At 36.4% G+C, this 27,442-nt stretch overlaps 1 long non-coding RNA gene across 2 annotated transcripts; it reads left to right on the top strand.

Annotated features, from left to right (window-relative positions):
- The first annotated feature begins 16,382 nt into the window (after positions 1-16,382).
- Positions 16,383-26,745, top strand: LOC122238668. 2 transcript variants are annotated; one of them, XR_006217712.1, is made up of 4 exons: positions 16,383-16,474; positions 16,760-16,898; positions 26,140-26,266; positions 26,550-26,745. It is a non-coding gene; the product is annotated as an uncharacterized LOC122238668 (long non-coding RNA). The 2 variants fall into 2 exon arrangements; XR_006217711.1 differs by having other exon boundaries at positions 26,140-26,292.
- Positions 26,746-27,442: the final 697 nt, after the last annotated feature.

Here is a 27,442-nt window from a genome sequence, read left to right as displayed (position 1 = left end):
ATTGAATAAATAAGGGAGGTAGAAAAGAGTGCTTTTATCCACAGTACAATTTCAGTTATCAAGTATAGGAAGAATCATGGAATTAGATGATCACCATTTTAGCAAACAATACGGTAACAATTTTTACAGCCAAATGTCATCAATGAATATTAAGAGTAGTGGGCAAAAAGTATGATGAGAAATAGGATATTTACATCATCCCAAAGAATCTCTAAGAAACCTATTTCCTTACAAAGGGAAAAATAGTATGTTTGCAATGGAAAGACATAGCAGACACTACCTTAAACAGCTGATTAAAGATAGCATCCCCATTAATGAGGCATATCAACATCACAAGCTTGCTGATATAATGCCCAGACATGGCACATCACTTCTGTGGTATTGTTGCCAAAAAAATAAAACCTGAATTTAATTTCTGGAGACATAAAATAAGCACAAATTAAGGGGCAGGCTATAAAAAATAACGCTTCAAGAGTATCAGTGTCATGGAAGCCAAAACTAAGTGAAAAATTGCCTAAGATTAAAAGAAACTAAGACGACATGACAATTAAATCAACATCTGAGCCTGGATTCAATTCTGGTTTCAGAAAAAGTAAGTTAGTAGGACAACTGGTGAAATTTGAATAAATTCTGTAGATTAGTTAATGATACTGTATTGATGTTAATTTGGGAGATTTGATGGCTGCACTCTTGTTATGTACAATTTGAGCATTTGGGTATGCTGAGAAATGACATACAGGAATCCTTTGTACTATTTTTGCAAGTTTTTGATAAGCCTAGACTTGTTTCAAAATGAAAAAAAAAAGTTTTTTAATTAGAAATTTTTACTTATTGTTTGCCAAAAATTTTATTAAATTATTGAATTTCAATAATTCTCTGCATGTCTGCAATAGTTTTTTCTTTCATCAAATAATACATTGAGCTATATTATTTGCTTTTTCTAGTATTTAATAAAACTTGCACTCTTGGGATAAAATAGCTTTGTCATCAAATACCAACATTTTAAACATTGCTGAATTGGTTTGTTGTCTTGTTTGGAATTTTTTCATCTGTATTCATTAGTGAGATTGGCTGTCATTTTTCTTTCTTGCTTGTTTCCTAGTTCTAGTTTTATAATATCTTTATAAAATGAGTTAGAAGGTTTTCACTTTTCCTTATAATCTGAGTTTGTGTAAATTTTGGATTTACTATATATAGTAACTATGTATAGTTTATTGTTTTATTGACAAATATTTCTCCTCCCCAAACCTATGCTTCTTGGAAGCAGTGTACTTTCTGATCCCATTGATTTTGGACTTAGTCATGTGACCTGATCTGGCTAATGGAATGTGAGTGGATGCCATATCCAAGCAGAAGCCATGGTGCAACTGAATGGCTATGCAGGGTCTTTCTTGCTTCTGTGTCCCCTGTGGTGGGAAAGACATATCCAGAATAGTGTCACCTACTTCAGTCTGAGTCCTGGAATTAGAAGACATATGTAGAAGACATGATCATAATGCATTACTGGAGAAGAGCTACAGAAAAAACAGCAAGAAAAAGAACAGAACAGAATGTGAACAAGAAATATATACATGTTGTGTATGACATGCCTTCTATTTTAAGATTGTATGTACATAGTATAACCTTGAAAAAATTTACCAATATTCTATTTTGTAGAACTTACTGATAGAACCAGTTTAGGTATTTTTTTGTGGCAAGATTTTCAACTACTGATTAAATTTCCTTAATGGTTATAAGACTATGCAGATTTCTTATCTTATCTTGATAAGTGACAGAATTTTTGGAATTTCATATATATTATCAAGTTTATTAGTATAACTTTTTTTGTACTATCTTCTTTTATCTTTTTAATGCCAGCAGAACTTATATCCCATTTTCTATTTCCTCATATTACTTATTTAAGCCTGCTTTCTTTCTCTTAATTCCCCACCCCCCCCACCCTTTTCAGGGAGAGGGGTAAATTTACCTAAATAGTATTTGCAAATAATATTAATTTTTAAAAAAACTCCCATGTTTTGGCTTTATTGTATTTATTAGGTAGGGCTAGTTTTAGGTGAAAAAAAAAAACAGGGAAATTTCAAATAATAGTGGCTTAATAAATATAGAGTTTTATCTCTATCTCACATAAAATTTCAGAGAGGGCTCTCCAGAGTCAGCATAGAGGTTTTATTCATGAAGAGCATAAGGAATCAAGATTTTTCCATTACATCATTTCATCTTTGTGCTTGTGGTCCAAAATAGGGGAAAAAATAATTAAGAAAAGAGTAAACAGCATCTAGTATCTCTCTTCTAATGAAGATTCCTCAAAGCTGCCACAAAGCATGTATGCTAACTTATCATTGAAAAAAACTTAGTCCCATAACTATACCTACCTGCAACTGTAGTTATTATTCTGAACTACCATGTGCCCACGTAAATATTGATTATAATATTAACAAGGATAAAGTGGAAATAGATAATGAGAGAAATGAATAGTCCTGCAATGTTGATCTTTACTATCACATAAGAAGTTTCTGATTCTACTCTTATTCTCGTCTTTCTTTCTACAAAAATTGAAGTTATTCTTCTTTCTCACTTTCACTGTAAAAGTATCTAATATTCAAAATTGGGGCATTGATACAAGTTTTTATTTGCACCTTATAGTTAAAGATAATTTAAGTTCTCTCAGTTAGATGTGAACATGAAAAAATGCTTTCCAACACCCAAATCCAAATCTTGTTATTTTTTTCAAGTATTATAGTATGACAATTTATTATGCACAGGATAAAAGATTAGTCATTTTGGGAATTTAAAGAATTCTTATTTTCATTTTCCTACTTTTTCTTTGCATTTTCCAACTTTCTATAATTAAAATCTGTTGCATTTAAAAGTATTTTTTAAGTTTATTTATTTATTTTGAAAGAGAAGAGAGTGGGGGAGGGTCAGAGGGAGAGGGGGAGAGAGAATCCTAAGCCAGCTCTGTGCTATCAGTGCAGAGCCCAATGCAGGGCTTGAACCCATGAACTGTGAGATCATGACGTGAGCTGAAACCAAGAGTCAGACATTTAACTGACTGAGCCACACAAGTACTCTAAAATCTGTTGCATTTTAATCAAGAAAAAATATTTAACCAAAAGCAAATAAGAATCAGAGATAATTAACGGGACCAAAATAGAACATAAAATGAGCAAGCCAACCAAATAAACATGATAAATATAGTAGAAAAACGAGATAAAAATTATTGATAAATACTAGAAAATGCCATGATTAGCTTCAAAAAAATGTTCAATTCAAAATATCTTGATATATTAATAAGTAAAGAAAATCAAAGTAATAATGAGGTTGCTGACTAGAAGACATCAGAACATGTTGAATTGTCTAATATGTCTCTATTGCTTCCTGATGACCCTGAATTGTGCCAAATATATCCTGTGATAGGAGATCAGTCATGGGGCCATACTGCATGTGGAAGTCTACAGATCGTAGCCAAATCAGTATGTATATCTCAGTCACATTGCTAATAGAAATCCTGAATAACAACCACCTAAATGAATCTCCTTAGTGTGTTTACTCACACAGAAAATTAGCAAATCCCATTTACTGAAGTCATTAATATATACTCACCCAACACCTAATCAATGACCATCTCTTTTCCTAGATGAGGTACTACACCTTTAAGTTAGAATTCCATTTCCTAAAGTACTCTATATCCTTTGTCATTATTGACCAATCTAAACATTTGGTATTATAACCTGCAGAACATCCTGGGACCTGCACACAGAAACTTCTAAGAATTTATAAAGAGATGATGTGTTTTCTAGGTAATACAAATCAAATAGCAACTGTTGTTAGAAAAGTAAAACAAACCTGGAAATTATTTTTAAAAATGTAAATTTAATTTTATATCTTGATAATGGGGGAACACTATCAAAATTTATGAAAGAGGGTATTATAAAAATTAGCCTAATTTTATAGAGACAATTTCTTAGCATATTGACAGTTAAAATTGTTTCTCAGGACATTGGACCAGTTAGACCTTTATGCCTTGATATTTGTATTTTTCTTACAGACAAACAAGAAAAATACATTCTTGCCAATCCCCCTTGCCTCATGGCTTCTGCCTATTGCTATGCTTCCCTGTCTTTTCAGCACCTGCTTTTACTGCTAACATCCTCAATTTCCTTTGTTATCTCTCATTTAAACTTCCTGAGATAATCCAGGGGTCACATAGCCTCAAAGCTCCTTGACCAACCTATTACTGTGTTTTCCTTACAGCAATATCCATATTCAATTCCATCACTTGTGATCAGATCTGAGGTCATACAGTACCAGTGAGTCAACTTATAATTAAAGAACTGCCTAGAGATAATTCCCTCATTAGGAAATGTGCTTGTCTCCTTAGAAGGAAATTGTGAGCATGGTGGCCATTTTGAGGCTGGTCCTGCCTAATACGCATATGTGACCAAAGGGCAATATTCCTTAAAGGAGAAATTATTATGTGAGGCAAAAGCCAGTCAAGATGGCAGTTTTCCTATACAGATATCCTCATAAATAGGCATGACTCCCTTGAAATAAAGGAATACCTATCATTCTGGCCCATAGCTTTTGGGCCTATGTACTAAGAAAGAGGGATTTTTAGGGAATTCCTTTTTTTTTAAATTTTTTAATGTTTTATTAATATTTGAGACAAAGAGAGAGAGAGAGAGAACAAGTGGGGAGGGGCAGAGAGAGAGGGAGACACAGAACCTGAAGAAGGCTCCAGGTTCTGAGCTGTCAGCACAGAGCCCAATGCAGGGCTCGAACTCATGACCCACGAGATCATGACCTGAGCCAAAGTAGGACGCTTAACCAACTGAGCCACACAGGCACCCCAGGATTTTTAGGGGATTCTGACAAAAGAGAGATATGGGCTTTCTTTCTCTGTCCACAGACAGACATATATTTTTTTACTCTCAGAATGTGTTAATAAGTGTAATGATAAAATATAACAGTTCTTAACATCCATGTTTTTTCCCTCTGCAGTGTTGGATTAGCTTGTGGAAGAGACAAAGCTAATATATCAATTAAATAGGAACAAATTTTCTTTCATTTCTCTTGTAAATCTAGAATGACAAACATATGCCATATCTTAGACAAGAACAATTGTTTGGTATTGACTGTCTAAAGTCCCGAGTGGAGAAGAATCCTGAGGTCTTAACTGGGATTGGCGGGCAAAGAGGTGTTGATTTTTAGCAAGGTATGCCATGGGAACACAAGGAGAGAATGGCAGCATACATGTCTGATTTGACATCACTGATCTAGATGCTTCTTAGTTATGTGAAAAGACAGAGAGCAAGTTAGTCAAAGGTCATTGGATTTGGAGCAATATTTTTGTCTGAATGTTGACTCCATAACTTTATTTTTTCACATTTTATTTTTAAAATATTAAAATATTTACTGCAATAAAATATTTTATAATTTATTTTTTCCCAATATTTAATGAGCAGCTACTATGCATCAGTTACTATTTAGGTAATGATACAAAATGAGCAAAAGAACACATGGGCCATGCCTTATAACATGAGTAAAATAATAAACAACCATAAAAATAAGTATATACTACAACTTTAGACAACCACTAGTAAGGAGAGGTACCTAATGTCATAAAAGTTTAAACTGAGGAGATATAGGCACTTACCTACAGTGTGACCCTGGACAAGTTACTTAACCTCTCTATGAGCCTGCACAAAATAGGGCTAACAGTATGTTAGAGATTTGTAAAAATTAACTGACATATATCTAGTATGTATATAATATATAGTTGTATGTTAACTTATACAGAGATGTATAAGTTATAGATGTATAAGTTATATTATTATGCCAATTGTATTATGCCATATTATTCTATGTGATTTATAGAATATACACATGTCCACTGAAATATCCTATTTAGTAATTATACATGAGGTAGCATATTAGTTATTGTGAATATATGTAGACATTCTATTTTTGTCTGTTGAATGTACATATTCTATATATTCTTCATAATCTATGTTAGCAGTTCAGGTGGACAAAGAGAACTGGTATAGTTCCAGGAAGAACAGGTCTTTTACCAAGAAAAGGAAAGAATAATCAGCACTGACAATCACACAAAATAACTAGGTAGAATGAGAATATAGTAGTGTGTTGTAAGATCGTGAACTAGCAAAAAATACCAAGAGGATGTCCTGGGAGATAAGGGATTTGTTTGATTCTACAGAATGACATGATTAAAATGCATTAATAATGAAAAAGTAACTTAAGAAGGGACATCTGGCAATCAAACCTTACTGAACATAGGGATACAATGGGGACATGGTGGCAAAGAAGTTAAAGGCAGGACCAAGTGGAGACCCTTCTCATAACCTGGGGAGCCTTGACCATGAGAGTACAGACTTTGGAGGCAGACATCACAGGTTCTAATCTCAACTTTCCTAATAGCCATTTGTGTACCTTTGGGGAAATTATTAATCTCTCTATGCCTCAGACTGTCATCTGTAAAAACAGTAAACATAACAGTACTTCTCTCATTGGGTTAAATGAAATAATATAGATCATAGAAGTGCTTATATGAACATTAGTTTTGTTATTATTATTACATTTATAAAGTCCTTTATTTTTTTTAAGTTAATTAATTTATTTTGAGGGGTGGGGCAGAGAAAGAGGGAGAGAGAGAATCCCAAGCAGGCTTCACAGTGTCAGCACAGAGCCAGGTGCCAGAGCTCAACCCTATGACCATGAGATCACGACCTAGGCCTAAACCAAGATGCTTGCTTGGATGCTTAACCGACTGAGCCACCTGGGTACCCCTATAGAGTCCTTTAGATGAAAGCACTGAAACGGGAATAAAGAATGATATTCAATGAGAAATCTAAGCTGTTTCCACCTGCAATTTCTAGTCATCAATTAAAATAAAAATTACAGAAACTAGGAATGTTTTCAGCTGTAGGCCACAGCACACCTGTTATCAGCATAAGTAACAGTAACCATGGCTTAATACATGAAGATATTTAATTATCTTATATGTATTAAGAAGAATAGTGGTAAGTGGTAATGGTAAGTGGTAAAGGTTTGGTGTAGGACCTCAACGTCTTATCAAAGGCCAAGACTCTTATTCTTTTCACCTACCATCCTGAGATTATTGGCTTTTTTCCTCATGATCGTAAGATAGCTGCCACATCTACAAATGTAAAATCCTCTGGGTAAGAGGAATGAAGTTTTCATCTCTAGGAGCCAAATAGGTTTCCAGTCTATACAAAATTGAAATTCTGTTAAAAAGGAAGAAGGGGGTATGGCTCCTGGGCAGGCCACTAACAATGTCTAACACAATCTTCATGATTTAGAAATGTTCTCAGTTGTAATTTCAAAGGCAATTGAAGTCATTACCTGTAGCAAGTTGAAAGTACATATAATATTTAGATACAAAGATCATGAGATATCTGGATGAAAGAAGAGGAAGAGTTGTCAGTGCTTTAGGCAAGTTTTTCACAGTGAATTTTAAGTGTAATTGTGTGCATAAAAACATAGATTTATTTTAAGAAATGCAAATGAAACACCTGGAATAACTGAAAACAATATAGCTGTGTTTCTTATATTGTCACGCTCCATTCTATGTATTATATGAACTATCAAAAATGTTTTGAACTGATATTTAAACCTAAATCTCCCTCTAAAAAACAGATCTCCTTTTGCTGCCCTTTTATACAGCAAAATTCTGGGAAGGGTTGACTCTACATGTTCTCTGCACTTCCGCTCATGCTGTTCTATCTTGAACACTCTCCAGTAAGACTCTTACCAGCATTGCTCCATCTAATTTCTTTTCAAGATCATCAATTACCTCTATGCTGCCAAATGCAGCGGTCACTCAGTATCTGACATAGGCTGTCATTTCCACCTTTATTACTTTGTTCACCTCTCAATATTCTGGGTGTTCTTGCTGGTCCTTCTTTATTAGATCTTCTTTACTTCCCACATTTTAAATGTTGGAGGGCCTCCTTAGTACCATGTTAAGATCAATCCTTTAGACCCCTTTTCTTCTTTAACCACACACATTCTCTACATGGCACATTTGGCTGTAAATGTCATCTCTGATATCAAACACTTCAAAAATGAAATCTCCATTCAAAATTTTTCACCTGAAATCTGGAATCATATATGCCCGGCAGGCATCTGAAACTTAGCATATCCCAAACTATATTCCTAATCCCCTCTCCCCCTATGAAAACTTGCTTCTTACATGTGTTATCCCTAGGTCAGTATTTGATCTTTCACTTCACCCAGTTTCTCAGGCTCCTAAACTTTGAAATCACCCTTGACTCCTCTCTTTCTTTACTGTCCCTCAGCCAATCAACTGGTGAATCTTGTGGGTTTTATGTTCCAAATATATTTTGACTATGGCCACTTGTTATCACCTTTATCTTGTCATCCTGCTCCAAACCACTGTTTCTTGTTATTGCTATAACTAGTCTTTTTACTTCCACCTTTCTCCCTACAATCTATTCACACACAAGAGCCAATATAATTTTTTTAAACATAATCCAGATCATATCACTTCTCTGCTCAAAACCCTCCAACAGCTTCTGATCTCCCTCTGAGTAAATTCTAAGCCCTTACAGTAGCCTCTACAGCCCTCCATGACCTCTCCCATCTCCTTTTCCTCCACTCTATACTGTGCTCACTACATTCCAGTTACTCTGGTCTCCTCACACTTCCTGAGTGTTCCAGGCATGCTCCTGCTCCCTCTGGTTGGCATATTTTCTCAGATAACCACATGGCTTGTCTCTCCATGTTCCTTTTCAAATACCTCCCATCAGAGAGGTCTTTCTTAACCACCTGTTTAAAACACTATTTCTTACCCCTGTCCCTCTCTACTGTTTCCCACAGTCACTATAACCAGCAACATATGCATTTGTTTGTTTGTTTGCTGTCTGTGTTCTCCCACAAAATTGGTGACCAAGTCTATGTTTACTTCAGTGGCCAGGACATGGAAGTGCCTGGACCCTAGTAGGTTCAAGTCTATGTACTTAAGGTATGAGTGAGTCAATGAATGACTATCTGTTGAGTAATATTTGTATATTTTTATAACTATATAAACCTCATATAATTTTTGGGACTGTTTTCACTCTTGTAAATTAATGTTTTCAATGGGTTCCTTTCTTTTAAACAGGTAATCAGAGTAACATTTTGTCTTACGATATATATATATATACCTTAAACTATAAATCTTACCTTGTAAATTCCATTATCTTTTTGTGTTGCATTTTTAACAAAGTTGTTTCATGTGTTAGTGCCTTCTATTAACTGTTGACATTAATGTTTTATTTGTTTAAAAATATCATATTGAAATCATGATGTTATGAAAGAGATCATCATCTTTGCTATTTGGGGGCAATTTTCCTATAGCTCAATATTTCAATAATCTAATTAAAAATCATCCCAAGATCAAATGCTGTGATTTTTATGAATATACCAATTAACACCTTGAAAACACAAGGCACTTCTTATTTCTGTTAGGTCTGACACTATTATATAATGTGTTCCTGTTTTATGTAAAATATTTTGATGAGCTTGTTTTAGCACATCCTCATTAATATTGTAGCCCTTATACAAATGTTAATCGTTTTAGGAACACACACACATAAATGCACATGGTAATGCCTAAATATGTTCATTAGTAGATATCTTTAGAAAATGATGAAAAACTAATTGCAAACAAAGCTTTTGTTTTCTGGCTACTAATAATTTCTCACACATACTAATAAAAATCGCCAAAGTTAATCAAATGGGAGAAAACTTTAAAATTTTGCTTCGAATGTCTCTTATATCTTCCCTCCTCTTCATTCACATTCTCCCAGTTACCCTCCATTACCTACATTTTGGCTTGTACCTGCTTTCCAATAAGAATCTTTTTTTTTTATCCTAACGGGATGAATTGAAATTATTCTACAAAATGTCTACATTTCTATTTATGGAACATACTTTCCATATATTGTGCATTTTTCTCTCATCCCTTCTCACTCTGCTCCAGTCCCCTTTTCTTCTTCCTTAATCCATTGGCTTCCACATTCCTGTTATTACCTGGGATTCAGTGATTACATTCTCTGCTGGTTGTCTTCTCACATATCTCATTATTGCTTGGAAATAATATAATGTTGATGTTTCTTTTTCTCAGTCTCTGCCCTTTGTTATTCTATTTACTTTCTTCTCAGGTGATTCCATCTTGGTCATTTGCATGATAGTAGGAAATAACCATAACATTTTGGATCTGGATAGCTAACGGATTTCACCCTGGTGACTAATGACAAACTGAAATTCAACATCACTGAAATGATTAAGAACATCATTTTCACTCTTATGTTTTCTCCATTTTCACTTTTCTCATCTGCATTACTCATTCCCTTCCATACTCCTCCAGTTTATGAGTCTGGTGTAATTCCCCCTTTCTTTCCTCTGCTTCAAAATTAAAAGCTTATAAATTAGTTATGAATAACTGCTTACGAATAACAGATTTTCTTTAAAGTTGGCTAGTTTTCAGTTATAAATTTTTCCATTGTATTCCAGTCAACACATAATTATTTAGAAGACCATAACTATAAATAAAACATTATGAGATTAGAGGAAAAAATTAGCCTATGACACTATCAAGGTAGGTCAGTCCAAAATAAAAATTTCAAATCCTATCGACGTGTTTTTTTCCCTTAGCTCTAGAATCTATGCTTTCTTTTTATCTTATCACCAAAAAATGTGTTTTCATATAAACTTTCATAATTACCTGTTTACTCAGTGGGTTTTTAAGCTCATTCACTAATTTCTCTCAGTTGTATAGTGTTTAGAGTTTGAAATACCCTTTCAAACATTTATACTCTTTAAAGTGTTAAACAGCACTAGGAGATGAACATGATAATGCTCCATATATAGATGAGTACATGGGGGCTCTGAGAGGTTGATTTTCTTGTTTATGTCCTATATCTCATAAAGGGCAACAGAGAAAGCAGGTGTTCCAATCCCTGGAACAATCGCTAGCTTTGACCATCCCACAGATGTCTCTAGATTAGAACATTCATAAAAATACACATAAAAACATTCTCTCGGTCATTCAGGGATTAAATGTTCTACAGTGACATGGCAAATAAACCAATAATGTATTTTATTTCTCTCAATATATAAGCATGTACTTGTATAGCTCCAATTTGCTTTGTGGTATGTGTGATTTGAGTTTGCTCTCCCTCGAATGTTTAGTAGCCTTGTCTTTATATTTCCAGACGGAGAGATGTTAGGGAATGTTTAGGGACTCCAGTGATCAGATTGAAATTTTTTATCAATTAGATAATCAGGTTGAATTCTATAACTTTAATATAGAAACAAAAAGATAAGCTGAAGCACCTCAGGCTTGTCACTTTACCTCGCTGGACCTCAACTTCCCCATCTAAAAAGATGAAAGAGTTAGCCTCATTAATAATAATAATATAAGGATAATAGTTAAATCTCTAATGAATTGAGGGCCAAGCACTATGTTGAATTCTTATATTCATTATCTTATTTAACATTCACAAAAACCCTTTGGGGAGGAGACAATTATAATCTCCATTTTACAGAATGGAGACAAATGAAGTCTCAGAGAGTCAACTTCCTAAGGTGTTAGGCTGATGAGTGATACCAGGATTTGGACTTTGACCTGTTCTATACAGAGGTCTGCATGCACAACTCCTGGCACTGAGGCCTCTCACTGCTACACCACCACCATGATTTCTAAGGTCCCCAACAGCAACAGTGTTTTATTATTTGTTTCTATTAAACAGACTTTGAATTATTTCCTGTTTTCCCATTACTCATTGGAGCATTCGGGACTTGTTTCCTTAATTATGAATCAATATTTGTTGTTTAACTTAAACAAGAAAGCAAGGAACAAATGGAAAGTCATTGGAAGTTCTTAAATTGATGTTGGATGTTGCTAAATTAAGAAAGCTCATCATTCAAGGAGACTTCGTTAATAAAATTTCAATTAAAGCAAAATCACATAGTTCTACTAATAGCAGCAATGAAAAATATATTCCCAACAGCTTTTTCTCATTTAGAACATTACGTTTGAATAACCTTTTAACTATACATGTTTATAATTCATGCAATTGCAAGTTCTCAGTTTTTCTTCCCAAGTGTTTAAAATACACACATTTATTATTATTTTCAGTTAAAGAACATTGATCTTATATTAACATGTAATCGTAAAGATCTCACAAATCAAACCACATCAAACAATTTTCAATATAATGTTTAAATTAAAAGAAAGTTATGTTTTGAAAAGTATTTGGAATTGTTATTTTTCTTGCTGGAATGAACACAGAGATAATAGTAAATATAAGTAATATCTTATTTGTCCTTTGTTTCTAAATAACTAAGAGTTAGATTCAGGGGAGCACTAATTCTAGTTTTAACTATGAAGTCATTTCTTACTCTGAATGCAATCTTTATTTTTATACACTTAGATGTATATATATTTGATGTATATACTATTAAAATTCTGCTATTAAAAAAGAAATAAATTCAAGGAAATAATTTGATCTGTTTAGATAGACCACTGAAAATTTTGCTTTAAAATAAATTTTGACTACGTACATACATTACAGAGACAAGGGAAACAGTTAAGAAATTAAAAAAAGAAAACTAATACATATCATAATTAGGGTTTGGAAATTATTTACAATATTTTAAAGCAAAAAAGGGTTAGATAATTCTGACTAAGAATTTAGAGTTTCAGTTTACAAATCAAGAAAGCATAAAATAGTGAAAATATTAACTAAATCTACAAGGTAATAATTTAGGGTTTAAATTTATTTAGGACTTAAATTTATTTTTATTCACAATGTCTTTTGAAGACCTTCTGTTCTAGTGATACTTAAGGGCAATCCTCAATAAAATATAATAGAAAATAATCTGTTCCACAAAATATGTATTGCTCTTAATATGTGTATTCATGTCATACCCTCCTTAAACTCAATGCAAAGTGTCCCTAACGTTAGCTGGCTGGAAAATTAACATAATGCTTATAGCAAATGTTTGTTAAGTTCAAGAGAAAGAGATAATTGTCTTCCAAATACACAGGTCTTCCACAGTTTCCTATTATTGGGAAAGCCCCATCTATTAGGGTCTCGAGTCATTGTTTATCACTAACTTAGGCCTAGCTCTAAATCTCCATCTGGTTTTCTGCCTTTTGAAAAAGCCCACGTATGAATCTCAGCAATCTTTGGCTGCTTTAGTACCAGACTCAAACTAGATGTGACGCTATCTTGCCCCTTCCCCTTGGGTGCTACTCTAATTACTTCTTCTCCTTGTTAAGACCCCAAAGTAATGCAAATCCAAGTCATGTCTACACAGCGATTCCACCCACACACCCCTGAGCCTACATGCCTGCCCTAAAAGGATAGCCCTCAGAAAAAGATGATCAAAAGGAAATGTGTATAGAAATGGGAAAGTTATCCAAGAAACAGAAAGGGTCAATAGCAGCAGCCTCAATCCTGAAGCCTTTGAGGAAATGTGAGCACAGGGGACAACTAAGAAGTGAGAGGCAAAAGTTACAGACTCCAGGGATAACAGAGAATGAGGAGACAAGAGTCTCAAGACCAAAGTCTTAACTATCAAAAAGTACTTGATAGTTAAGAATAGAAAGGGCCCACAGAAACTATCAACTGTAGGTTTTTTGTTGAAGGACTTTCTTAGTCTTCTCTTCTGTCTTTCTGACATAACTCAATCCTACTCTCCACAAATGTAATTTTTAATAGAAAATAAGTATGGATCCCAAATGAGAAGGTATTTCTACAACTGGAAAAAGGGTGAATTTTTTTCGTGAAATACAGTAGCCCCCCTTTATCCATGGGGGACACATTCCAAGACCCCCAGTGGATGCCTTAAAATTGCAAATAGTACCGGACCCTTTAAATACTGTTTTTCTATACATACTTATGATAAAATTTACTTTATAAAATAGACACAGTAATAGATTAGCACCAATAACTAATAGTAAAATGGAATAATCATAATATACTGTAATAAAAGCTATGTGAATGTCATCTCTGTACTGTACTTACCATCCTTCTTCTTGTGATGATGTGAGAAGGTAAAATGCCTCTATGATGAAATGAAGTGAAGTGAATGACACAGGTAATGTGACTGTAGAAAGTGAAACTGCACATAAGGGGGACTACTATATTATGTGGCAGTTAGTCTAATCAAAAACTAAATAAAATATTTTGAGAACCAACCACAGCAATAGTCTTTTTTATCTTTACAAAAAGGAATTCATTTTATCAGGCTAAATTCATTAAGACAGATTAAAATTGTATCTACTTTGTCTCTGTTGACCTTCATCTTTGAATGAGGCTTTGCAAGCTCTTACAATAAATTTCTCCTGAGATTTTTGATATCAGTTGCAATTTCTAGAAATTAATTTTAAAAAATATACTTTGATAGAGTCATAAACAGAAATTGAAAAAGCCCTATTTCCTCTTCTTTCAGGACATTACTATACAATGAATGGAATAAGCACAGAGAACCGGGATTTAGAATGAATTCCCATGCCTGCAATTTTCTCTTTGACCCCAGGCAAGTCACTTAAGCTTTCTGAATCTCAGCTTCCTCAACTGGAGAATGAAGATAATGATGCTTGGCAATTAAAAAATAAATAATAGGGGCGCCTGTGTGGCTCAGTTGGTTAAGCGTCCGACTTCGGCCCACATCATGATCTTGTGGTTTTTGAGTTCAAGTCCCACATCAGGCTCTGTGCTGACAGCTCACAGCCTGGAGCCTGCTTCGTATTCTGTGTCTCCGGCTCTCTCTGCCCCTCCCCTGATTGCACTCTTTCTCTCTCTCTCAAAAATAAATAAACATTAAAAAAATTCAAAAAATTAAAAAAAAATAACACAAAACGGCTAACAAACACATAAAATATTCAATTTAATTAGTAATCAAATAAATAAAATTAAAATATTTGTTGAATTAGCAATGATCTCCCACATATCCAGTGCTTTTAAAAGCTAAGTGAGACAGGCACTTTCACACTTTGTTGGAAGCAAAATGTCAGCATGTAACAGGGACCTTAAAAATGCTCATGTAATTTGACTTAGCAAATCTCTTTCTAGGAAGCTATCTCAAGAACACCATTTGAAAAACACAGACTACATTTTACTCACAAAGACAATTACAAAAAGTATTTATAACAGTAGAAAGTTTGAATCTTTCTAAGTATTTGGAGGAAACCCAACAATAAAAGTGACCATAAATAAGGTGCATATAACAAGCAAATTTAGAATATATAGATATAGATATGGATATAGATATAGATATATATAGATAAGTGCATGTGGGTGGGTTAGAAATCAGTTTTAACCTATCTCAGTGGCCTTACAAGGTGCCAAATATGAAATAAGCTTATATTTCTTTGTACATTCCAACTATCATAACCCCAGTCCCCATTGGTGCATTTGTCAAAAGTCTGTCTTGCTCACAACATTTCTAGCAGCTGTTCTGGAGTTTCTGAGGCCACTAACTCTCACATGCTTGCACGTGAAACCCTTCACTTCTTCCTGGGCTGTCTACCCACAGCTGCAGCTGACTAGTGATCACCCCTGAAGTGCCCCCGCCAGCCCTATGAAGAAACACTGCATCCTATGTTCCTCCAACATAATTGAGGAGAACTGTGACATTTATTAAGTCTCTCTGAAAGCTTGGGGACAAGGAAGTGTAGCAGAGAAGGTGGCAAATACTGTTGCTGGGAGTGGCCAACCTGAGTGTTCCAAACCGAGCTTTAAGGACCTATCAGACTCCCAACAGGATTGACATGTTGAGGGACCCTAGTCCTTAATGACAGGACTCTTCATACCTCAGAAGTGAAGCATAACCCAGGCCCCTTACCCATGTGCTTACATCCCAGGAGAGAATATGTTATCCTTCATGCCCCAGGCTGATTGGGAGAAAATCTGTTTGCATTTTTGGCAATCTTATTCTCTACCAGTGTGGCCTGTCTGACTCATATAGCTAGAATCAGAGTTCACAGCCCATTTCTCAAAGTTTGGATTACTCAATTTTAAATAACACCAACAGTTCAGTCCACACAATGCTGTGCAAGCTTATTTTTATACATTGTTTGGAGAGGCAAATAAAATATTTACCTTGAATATCCTTCTAAGCATAGTCCAAATCCTGATTTTCCACTAGCCAATTCTTAGACAAAAAGTGGGGTGAGCCACAGTCTAAGGCAGTTTGTTTGGCAAACTAACTTCACTGGCCAAATCTGGTCAGATGCTTATTTTGTAAAGCTTTATGAAAACATAATCATGCCCATCATTTACATATTGCCTATGGCTGCTTATGTGCTACAATGGCAGAGTCAAGTAGTTGCAACAGAGACCAAACAGCCTGTAAAGCCTTAAAATATTTACTCTCTGGCCCCTTGAAGAAAACATTTCCCAACATTTCCTGATCTAAGGTCAGTAAATGTACCCAGATGTTAGATGATGGAAAGCTAGTCCCCCTGGTTAAAAAAGCCAGGGTAACTAAATTGAACCTGTTCCATAAAATTATAGACCCAATAAAAGAGGAATCAAGAAAGAACAAGTTAAAAGATGAAGTAGGAGATTGAGTAGCTCACCCTGTGACTATCCACCGACCACACAGGGTCACATGGTGGACTGACTAGTGGACAAAACCTCACTGAAAAAGGTGGGAGCATCCTGTTCTGAAAACCTCATTCTGTTCTCTTCCACACTGATAGTTAGGAGAAAGAAAGGACTTTCAGAATGCCACTAACATGAGGCTGTCTTGAGACTGGAGATGATCTGGAGAAAAATCAAGTGTCCTGGGATCCAGAGTGCTTCTTAATACGTGACTCTTATCTACACCTGGCCTGTTTGGTATGTATATCCAGGGGATATTTTGGCTTTTCCTCTCCAATGATTGCAATGGGCCTCTGTTCATGGGCTCCATGGTGACATCTTAACAGGCCAAGGACTGTACACAAAGCGCGTGTATACAAAGTATATCAAAGTATATTTTTCAGAAATCAATTTAATTCATATTTTCGTACCTCCCTCTGCCTTTTCCCAGAGATTGCCTCTGTAAAGGGACTACAAAGACCTAGATCCCCAACTATAGATACACAATTAGCCACTGACTCATCTCTTATTTCTATCTGCAAATTCCCTACATATCCATGTCAACCTCTACTATTTTTCTCAACTCTCAGCCATAAAAGACACATTCTGTTTCCCCTCTCTGTTGGAGAACTAGAAACTTTATGAGGCCATCTGGGGTCTGTGTCCTAAATATATCATAGAAACTGTTTTTTGGGACTTGTATATACCCATGGATCTACTAAACAATCAATGAAGAAAGGGGGCCATAGGTTCCCTCTTCTCTCAGAGCCCACTAATCCTTCAGAGGGTTGTGCCCCTACATGCACTCCCCTACACACGGGAAGGGAACAAGGCCGCTTCTCACACACAGCCTCTCTGGTAGCTAAGAACCCTTAGATTCCCTCCCAAGTGACCCATCCCTCTAGTCAAATATTAATTTCCCCCTAAGTTTGGGGGTAGAAAGACTAGGCCTGATTCATCATATTTTCTTCTCAAATCTATTGTTTGCTACCTTAATCCTTTCTACTACTTGCAGGGCCTGAACTCTTGAAACCTAAAAGCCAGAAGTAGCTCCTCCTCTGCTGCTCTTCTGTTTTTTGCCAATACATCTTCTCCCCAGAGCAGTGAGTTCAGAATAGCCTCTTGCCTTGATTGGCTATAGAGGAACAAAGGGGAATAGCAAGTGCCAGAAGATATTGGTTAAAATTTGGTGTGTATTGCAAAAACATAATCCCACTGAAACCAATAACTCAAGTTATCCCTCTCTTAGCAATGGACTATGCCATAGATCATGGGACCAAGAATCAATGTCAGTTACTACCTGTTTATTATGCACACATATAATCCCCCCCACCCAAATACACTCAAACATACAGTTAAAACACATGGGGAGCATTTTTGCCATATACATAAGAGATCAAAGTTTATCTGTCTATATCAAGACACATAAATATCAAGATATATACCAAAAATTTAGATATATAAATACATAAGTTTTGTTATGAATCAGTTTTAAGAAAAGGAAAGGAAGACAATGGCAAAGGACACAAAACAGTAATCTACAAAAGAAAAAAATACAAGTGGCATATATAAATGTATATCAAGGGGCACTTGGTGCTCAGTTGGTTAAGCATCCAACTCTTGATTTTGGCTCAGGTCATGATCCCTTAGTCATGAGATGAGCTCCGTGCTAGGTGTGAAACCTGCTTAAGATTCTCTCTCTCTCTCTCTCTCTCTCTCTCTCTCTCTCTCTTTCTTTCTTTCTCTCTCCCCACATTTCACCCCTCTGTTGATTGCATGCACGACCACACACATGCTCTCTCTCTGTCAAAAAAATGTGTACCAAAAAAATTAAAATAAATAGAGATAAAATCACCCAGGGACATTATTAGGAACACAGCTTCCTAGGTTCTACCCTGGTGTACAAATACAAAATTTTGAAGGATAACTTGGAAATCTGCATTTTTAGTTAAGCATTATGAAATATTTCTAGAGGCTACCAAGGGTTGGGGCTCATTGGTATTGAAGAAAGTATACTGGTTCAGAGATACTCATCTGACTAAAGTAGAATGACAAATAATCTTAATCAGGAAGCCCAACTTTAATTTCTCTAAAGTAAGCATCAGCATATCTACAGAAAGCAAAATCACCACCACATCAACAACAGTAACAACAACAAACAACCACATCTGAATATGGTATCTGACTGAGAGGATATGTTCCATCCATCCAAGATTCCAATGTATTTTCCTGTAGTAGGTATCCTATATTCTACTTATACCACAGTTTTCCCTAAATCTTTTTTTAAAATAAAAATTTTACTGCTACTATTCAATTTCAAATATTTGCATGCCTGTATACCCCCTTTATCTAAGATTTCTTTTGCTTCAACTTTGAAAGGAGAGCTACTCAGTTACTGGTTTTCAGGTCTTTGGTCTTGCACACACTGTCCTAATTACTTTGTAGAATTCTACTGATAGCACAGAAACTACAGCAGCTGCCTAAATGAACATATGCCTCATATGAAACTCAAATATGTGTTCAATGGGTCCTGTTACTTGGTGCTACCTAAATGCATTCAAAGTGGGTAACACAGTGATGGCATTCCATAAACACATGTGAGCCAAACATAACCTAAATGAAAATTTTCTGGAAACACACTTGTTCAAGTGGCCTGCTTTGTGGTAACAATTGCATTTTAATTTATTAACCAAATGTAAACAAGATATGCTATAAAGGAAGGAAGATGAGAAACAGTTCTACCATCACAAAATGATTCTATTTAGAACTCTGCCATCATTTCTTGGCAGAAATATCTTGTTGGCTTCATTTTGGAGCAGATTGCTTTGAATTGTTTTCACCCATTCCAAAATGTGGGTGCCAGGCTCTATAGCTAGTACATTAACACCATTGTTTTTTAACTGACCAGAAAACAAAAAAAAAATCACATTCTAGTAAACTATACCCCACGTTATTAGATCAGCTCCTGCCCCTAAATCATAATTGGAAAACCTTTATAAAAGTCTGTAGGAAAATTCTGGTATGGAGGATAATAGCATTTGCAGGTATACTCTGTAGCATCTTTCCTAAACTGCTTTGCATCCAAATCATACTCATTTCCTTTTCCTCTGCTCAAGTAACACTTTCAAAAATTCCTTTATTATTGTGCAGGTTGTGTTGTATTATAATCATCTGTTTAGATGTCTGTCTCAGCTCCTCAATCATGAGCAACTTAAGAAAAGTTATCTCTGGCATTATCACTTCTAATATAATATGGCCTAATAAATGTTATCTAAGTAAATGAGTAATTTCTTGACCAAGGAATAATAAAACCATGCTTATATATTTAAGTTTATATAAAAATGATGTGTAAAAATGATGAAACAAATCACCTTATTCAATGTGGAAAATGGACAATATCAACAGCATATGCTAATTCTTATCAGATATAAAACTAACATTTTAGTGCAGGATCTACATAGTGTAGACACTCATTAAACACTAGCAGTTGATTTGTTCTTCCATTTGTACATGGTGAAGGAGTTCTGTATAGTCTTACAAAGGCAAGCCTCCGGGCACCTGGGTGGCTCAGTCGGTTGAGCGGCTGAGGTAAGCAGATCTGGAAGGCTTAGGAGGTAAGTGTTACAAGCAGTAAAAACCAGAAAGCATGGAATGGCAACCTTAAGGGAAAAATCCTTACCTCAGAATAAATAAAACACTTACCTCAGAATAAACTGAGGGTTGATGGAGGGGGATACGTGGGGGATGGGCTAAATGGGTGATGGATATTAAGGAGGGCACTTATGATGAGTGCTGGGTGTTATACATAAGTGGTTAATCCAATATTACACTATATGTTAACTAACTAGTATTTAAATAAAAATTTGAAAAAAAAAGCAGCTGGAGAGTTTTTAAGAACTAGGTTGGGGGAGGAGGATCCTGGGAAGATGGCGGCATAGGAGGATGCTGGGCTCACCGCGTGTCCTGCTGATCACTTAGATTCTACCCACACCTGCCTAAGTAACCCAGAAAACCGCCAGAAGACTAGCAGAACGGATTCTCTGGAGCCAAGTGTAGACAAGAGGCCCACGGAGGAGGGTAGGAAGGGCAGAGAGGTGGTGTGCGCTACACGGACTGGCGGGAGGGAGCCAGGGTGGAGGGGCGGCCAGACGGCCAAGCAGAGCCCCCGAGTCTGGCTTGCAAAAGCAGAGGGGCCGGATGGAGTGTGTTCCGACAGCAAGCGAGACTTGACATCTGGAAGGTTATAAGCTAACAGCTCTGCTCAGACAATGGGAGGGCTGGAGGACAACGGGAGGGAGAGTTGTTGAGCCCTGGACGACAGAGCTCAGCTTGGCGGGGAACAAAGGCACTCGCCAGCGCCATCTCCCTCACTCATCCCCCAGCCAAAATCCCAAAGGGAACCAGTTCCTGTCAGGGAACTTGCTTACACCTCGCAAACACCCAATGCTGTGCTTCTGTGGATCCATCCCTCTGGCGGGTCTGACTCCCTCCGGGTGCTGCAGGGCCCCTCCTGAAGCGGATCTCTGAAGGAAAAGCGAGCTGAGCCTGCCCCTCTGCCCCTGTGCACCTTGCCCATCCACCCCAGCTAGTACGCCAGAGCCCCAGCACCACAAGCCTGGCAGTGTGCAAGTAGCCCAGATGGACCACGCCACCCCACAGTGAATTCTGCTCCTAGGAGAGGGAAAGAGAAGGCACACGCCAGTCTGACTGTGGCCCCAGCGGTGGGCTGGAAGCAGACATCAGGTCTGACTGCAGCCCCGCCCACCAACACAAGTTATTCAAGACAGCACAGGGGAAGTGCCCGGCAGTTCCGTACCCCTCCAGGGACTATCCAAAATGATGAAACAGAAGAATTCCCCTCAAAAAAACCTCCAGGAAATAACGACAGCTAACGAACTGATCAAAAACGATTTAAACAATGTAACAGAAAGTGAACTTAGAATAATAGTCATAAAATTAATCGCTGGGCTTGAAAACAATATAAAGGACAGCAGAGAATCTATTGCTACAGAGATCAAGGGATGAAGGAACAGCCAGGAGGAGCTGAAAATGCTATAAATGAGCTGCAAAATAAAATGGAGACAACCATGGCTCGGATTGAAGAGGCAGAGGAGAGAATAGGTGAACTAGAAGATAAAATTATGGAAAAAGAAGAAGCTGAGAAAAAGATTAAAAAACCCAGGAGTATGATGGGAAAATTAGAGAACTAAGTGATGCACTAAAGAGAAATAATCTACGCATAATTGGTATTCCAGAGGAAGAAGAGAGAGGGAAAGGTGCTGAAGGTGTACTTGAAGAAATAATAGCTGAGAACTTCCTGGATCTGGGGAAGGAAAAAGGCATTGAAATCCAAGAGGCACAAAGAACTAGGTTGGGGGAACTGCAGGCACCTGTGTTTGCTAATTGGCTTTACCCAAAGGAAAAGTAACTTTCTCATATCTTCATGTCAGGAGGTAGTTTTACAATCTGGAGCAATGTGCCCAAGGAAGTTGTCCCCTATCCTCCCAGAATACTTGATATCTGATAGCCAAAGATATAGGCACTATCTTCTGTGATGATTACACTTCAAAGAGATGGCCCCAGGTCCTTGAGAAAGACATTCTTGGTGATAGCAAAAGGCAGGGAAAAGATAATATACATTTCAAATGGGGCAGAGAAAGAATTTCTAATTCGTTTTCCAAGGTAAATGCTCTAAGAAAAGAGAGGTCAGGGGCCTAGAGTTGAGCCATCTTAGAATAGTTAGAGGATTTCTTTGATTCTCATTCTGTAAAGAGGATAATTCATGTACTGTTTGAAAGAAGGGTCATTAGAGCAATCCCAACCCTATAGCAATGTCTCCTCTTAATAAAAATTTTTAAGATTATTGTCAATAAAATCACATTAAGAAAATCATTGTCTTCAAATTAATTAAAAAAGAACATGTTTGTTTTAAAAAGAACTACTTAACCTCCAACAATATTTTAAAACTTACAATGGCATTTGTTGTGGCTTTGAAATATTCCTAGGGAACAATGCTGGTTAGTGCCGAAAATGATTTAATTGTATTAAATAACTTTGAATAAACAGAATGATTATTTGGATATGTCTTTAGTCAGTGGTTCAGGGCATTCCTAAGATACCTGAAATAAACATTTAATTTGGAAGGATGAAAATCCTATTTACTCCTTCATTAGGCAATAGTTCTCTTTCAACAAGTATTTTAAATTTCTGTTATAGATAAAGGATAATACTTCATGATTTAATAGATTAAAAAATTAATAAGGCTAATCTTTTCTCTTAAACTCACACACTACTAAGTAGATTATGTAAGTCACCAAGTTGCTCTAATGCAAGACAGATTGATATCAGTGCCATAAGAGAATGCCGATTGCTGTGGCATTACCAAAACAGGAAAATCAAATCCCATTAAGTCTCTTTTAGTTCACAGGTACCTTAGTCAAGTATCAAAAGGTTGCAAGTAACATAGACTCCCTCGATTTCTTTTAATGAGAAGTATGAAACATTAGCAAATATAAATTTATTTCATGAAATCCGAGGCCAGCCCTCAGAAGCAAATAGATCCAGAAAATGGACATTAAAATTATTCTCTCTGTCTCTCTGGATTTATGTGGTCTCTTACTCCTGCTTCTCTCCCTTCAATTTTTTTCTTTTTTTGCCTAATTGCCTTCTCTATTTTGTCATGTGTAAGGCCAAACATGGTCGGTCCAGATCTTAATTTGCATTCCTTTTCAGTGAAAGAGCTAAAAAAACAAAAAACAAAAAAACTGACCCATGTCTCAGAGACCCAAATCCAAATAGCCTGGAGAAAGCATCTAAGTTGCCTGAACTGGGCCGGATGTTTATCCTTGTCCAAAAGATAGTATTGAGATACAATGAAGTCCACCCAATGAGTGGACTTTCCAGACTAGGGAAACAGAAGTTAGGACATTAACTCAAAATATGTAAAAGAAAATAAGGTAGATGCTAGACTAAGAAGTAATATTACCATCCTTCATCAATGAACATTCTGGGGAATTGTCTCTTAGCAGGGATTAGGTTCTAAAGTCAGCATACATTGAAAAAACGCTTAAAGACAAAATTATCTTTGAAATATCTTAAATAGCCCTAACTTCTTTCACACGTGTGGTTTTATGTATATAACCGTTCTTATGGAATGCTTTGGTTGCAAATAGAAAATAAGCTTGACCCAATCGGCTTAAACAAAAAGGAAGAAAACTTGTTATCTCACAAACAAATGGTCCAGTGTTTGTTAATTCAGTTGTTCAATGATATTATGGCACCAAAGTTCTCTTCATTTTCCTGTTTTGCCATTCTTAGCAAGTCTGACTCTCCCAAGCTAACATCCTTTGTGGTCACAAATGGCTACAGACCAGGGACTCAATCATACAGGAAAATATACAAAGTCTCTTCCTTGTTCATCTAATTTAAGGAGTGATACAAACTCTTTCCCAAAGCCCTCTACTCTCAGTTGACCTCCCTCAAGTCTCCATCAGAAATGGGGTAGAACTCACCCTAAACCAACTACTAGCTAGAAGAATAGGAGCATTGTAGTAGATTTATAACAATCATAACTTAGCCGGGAGCCAATTTGGGCAAAGCTGGACACCATACAGTATCAGGGCTCTTTCAACATGGAAGTAGCAGAAAACAAATAATTTGGCACTCACAAAACTCCTGATTCTAGTCATGCTTATTTTAGCTCTAATTAATATAAAAGAAAAGAGTGAAAATAAACCTCAGATTTCATCAAACCCAATGAATTCCAAGATTAACAATGTGTGTGTACTATCTATCGATATCCTGTGACTTGGTGATTTGTAATATTCTTTGAGAACTTCTTGTCTAGGTTATATAGGTGAAGCTCTAAAGCCCAAATAATAATTAAAGAAGTGAATAAAAGCACTATTTTAATCCAAGTGGAAATGGTATGAATAAACAGGTAGACTGTGAAAAATTCATTTGGATAAGATAAGAGAATTATTTTCACTGGCCCAGTCAGTTAGTTGTTTATCTCACAGGGAATCATGTTGCCCTCAGGCACTGCAGGGGACCCACCCGTGAAAGATAAGAGTTATGTACCATACTTCTTCTCTAGGACATCAACAGGGTCATATTCTGGCTATTTGAAAGATCCACCTTTTTGTGTCAATTTGCACTAAATTCCCACTAAGCCCTGAGAAACACTGGTCTAGTCTGTAGAAATGTACCTTCAGGCAACAAAAAGTTTTATGTTAAATTTTTGCCCTCATGTTTTACTGTAGCTTTGCTGGTTTTTTTTTTTTAAATGTTTATTTATTGATTTTTAATAGAGAGAGTGAGTGGGGGAGGGGCAGAGAGACACAAAGAGAGAGAATCCCAAGCAGGGTCCACACTGCCACTGCAGAGCCTGATGTGGGGGGCTCTAACTCATGAACCATGAGATCATGACCTGAGCCAAAATCAAGAGTTGGTTGCTCAACTGACCGAGTCCCAGGAGCCCCTAGATTTTTAAAAATTATTTATTGTGCTTAACTGTAATAACCTCTCTGAGGGCAAGTCTTTGATACAGCATCAAGTTTGAAACCAGAGTCAGTGATCAAAAATGTCCAGCAAATGAAAGAATAAATTTTCTTTCTTACCCATTTCTGCACATGTACCCAAACCACAATATTCTGTCAGTTGCCTTTTAAGTTCATAAATATCCCCAGTAACTGAACAGCACAACTCCTTTGTAAAAATGTTGCACAACACATGTATCAAATGCTTAATGTTAACACTGAACAATCCTCAAAGAAGTGGAGCAGGGCTCCCTAGTTCTTAACTGTGGGCTGTGCATAATGACTTCCTTCCAAATAATACATTATGGAAAGGAGACAAGTTTTAAGTGGAGAAAATTGACCAACACTTCCTCAGCCAGGTAATCAAAGTCAACATCAATAGTGAAAATCAAGGTGATAGTTTGTCCCTTTATATTATGTGATAAGAATGGCATGTTACCTCTGTGATCTTCATCTCCAAAACACATAATCCTATTCTAGTTGTGAGAAAAATTACCCATAAATCACAACTGAGAGACATTCTACAAATTACAGGACCAATAATCCTCAAAACCACTGAGGTCATCAAAAACAAGTCTTAGAAACTGTGAGAGCCAAGACGAGCCTAAGGAGACACAATGATTAATGTCACATGATGTTCTCAGTGGAACAGAAAAGGAATTGGTAAAAAGGAAATCTGAATCAAGTATGGACTTTATTTAATAATCATGTATCAATATATTGGTTCACTAATTGTATCAAATGTACCATACTAATACTGTAAGAAGTTACTAACAGGGAAAATGGTGTGGGCTATATGGGAACCCTATACTATTGTAATTTTTCTGTGAAAACAATTTTTTTTTGTTCTAAATATAAAGGATCTTTACCTCATATTCATCTGGAGTGGAGAGGGGAGAAATGCAATAATCAAACACCAAATGATGCCTTTGTATATATTACCCCTCCCCATTCTGCCCCAGGGGAGAAATGAATCAACACCTGTGATCCAGCAAAGCGACAGCACATGCCTTCTTCATGGGGAGAGTGACTAAAGTGTGTGGCTGGAGGCCAGGACTGTTAATCTAGTGGAGGATGCTGCACATGGCTGTAAGAGGAGAACTCCCCACCATCAGGTGCCCTCTCCATATTCCCTGTCCTAGCAGCACCAAAATACTGCTGTATTTTTCAGATAGTCCACCACAGATTTTAAACCTCTAAAAGATCACACATTCCTATTTTCAGCAAAGACTTTGAACTCAGCTAATTTTTGTACTTTATGATTAACCATCCGGAAAGGGTCTGTCCTTGCTCTTAGATTTTTATTTTACACTCAAATCCTCAAATACTTGGGTTTATACTGACTGACCTGCTCAAATTTCTTATTTCCCAGAATTGTTATGCTGCAAGATTCTTCCTCCTTTGCAGTGGTCCATCTCTTCACTGAGTTATCCTCTGTCCTCAATTCTTCCTTGTCCTGGACTAATTTAAATTATGAAACAAATCCACAGCATTTCAAAGGAATCTTTTTCCATCAGCCAAGATTGTTCACCAGCCAAGAAACCCTTGGGGCAACCAAGTTACCTATTAAATCTTCAGCAAGATCTAGAATTTGCTTCCTTCTGTTGGGTAACTTATAAATGTAGCAATAATATTGTGTATCCCAAATTCCACATTCATTACCAATTACGGGCATATTAGATATTTTATTTTGGGATGTGTTGCATATCAGTTTACAGAAAAAGAATTCCAAAGCCAGCCGCCAAATTCCTCCTTTATGTCACTTGACAATGAGGCACGAAAAACAATTGCAACAGCTGTATATATCCTGAGATCATGAGCCATACACTTTATATAGAAACTGAGAATTTCAAAAGTTTAAAGCAGTTAAGTTAACCAACCTTTAAACAACTTTTAAAAATAGTTTCTTAAATTGTCAACCAAACCATAATTTTGATTAGAGAAAGACAAGATGAATAAGTTTGATCTGTGACCCTAAGTGAAAGGAACCCATCTGTTAATGTATCAGTTGAAAGGGGCACAAATACCATATGATTCCACTCACAAATGGAATCTAAAAAAAAAAAAAGAATAAACAAACAAAATCAGAACTATAAATGCAGAGAACAAACTGATGGTGGCCAGAGGGGAGGAGTGTGGGGTGGGTGGGGGCAAAATGGGTACAGGGGAAAGGGAGATACAGGCTTCCGGTTATAGAATGAGCAAGTCACAGGAATAAAAAGCAGAGCATAAGGAATACAGTCAATGATATTGTAATAGCAATGT

Source organism: Panthera tigris, chromosome B2, assembly GCF_018350195.1.
Source record: "Panthera tigris isolate Pti1 chromosome B2, P.tigris_Pti1_mat1.1, whole genome shotgun sequence".
Taxonomy (NCBI): Eukaryota; Metazoa; Chordata; class Mammalia; order Carnivora; family Felidae; genus Panthera; species Panthera tigris.
This window is presented reverse-complemented; position numbering and strand designations above follow the sequence as displayed.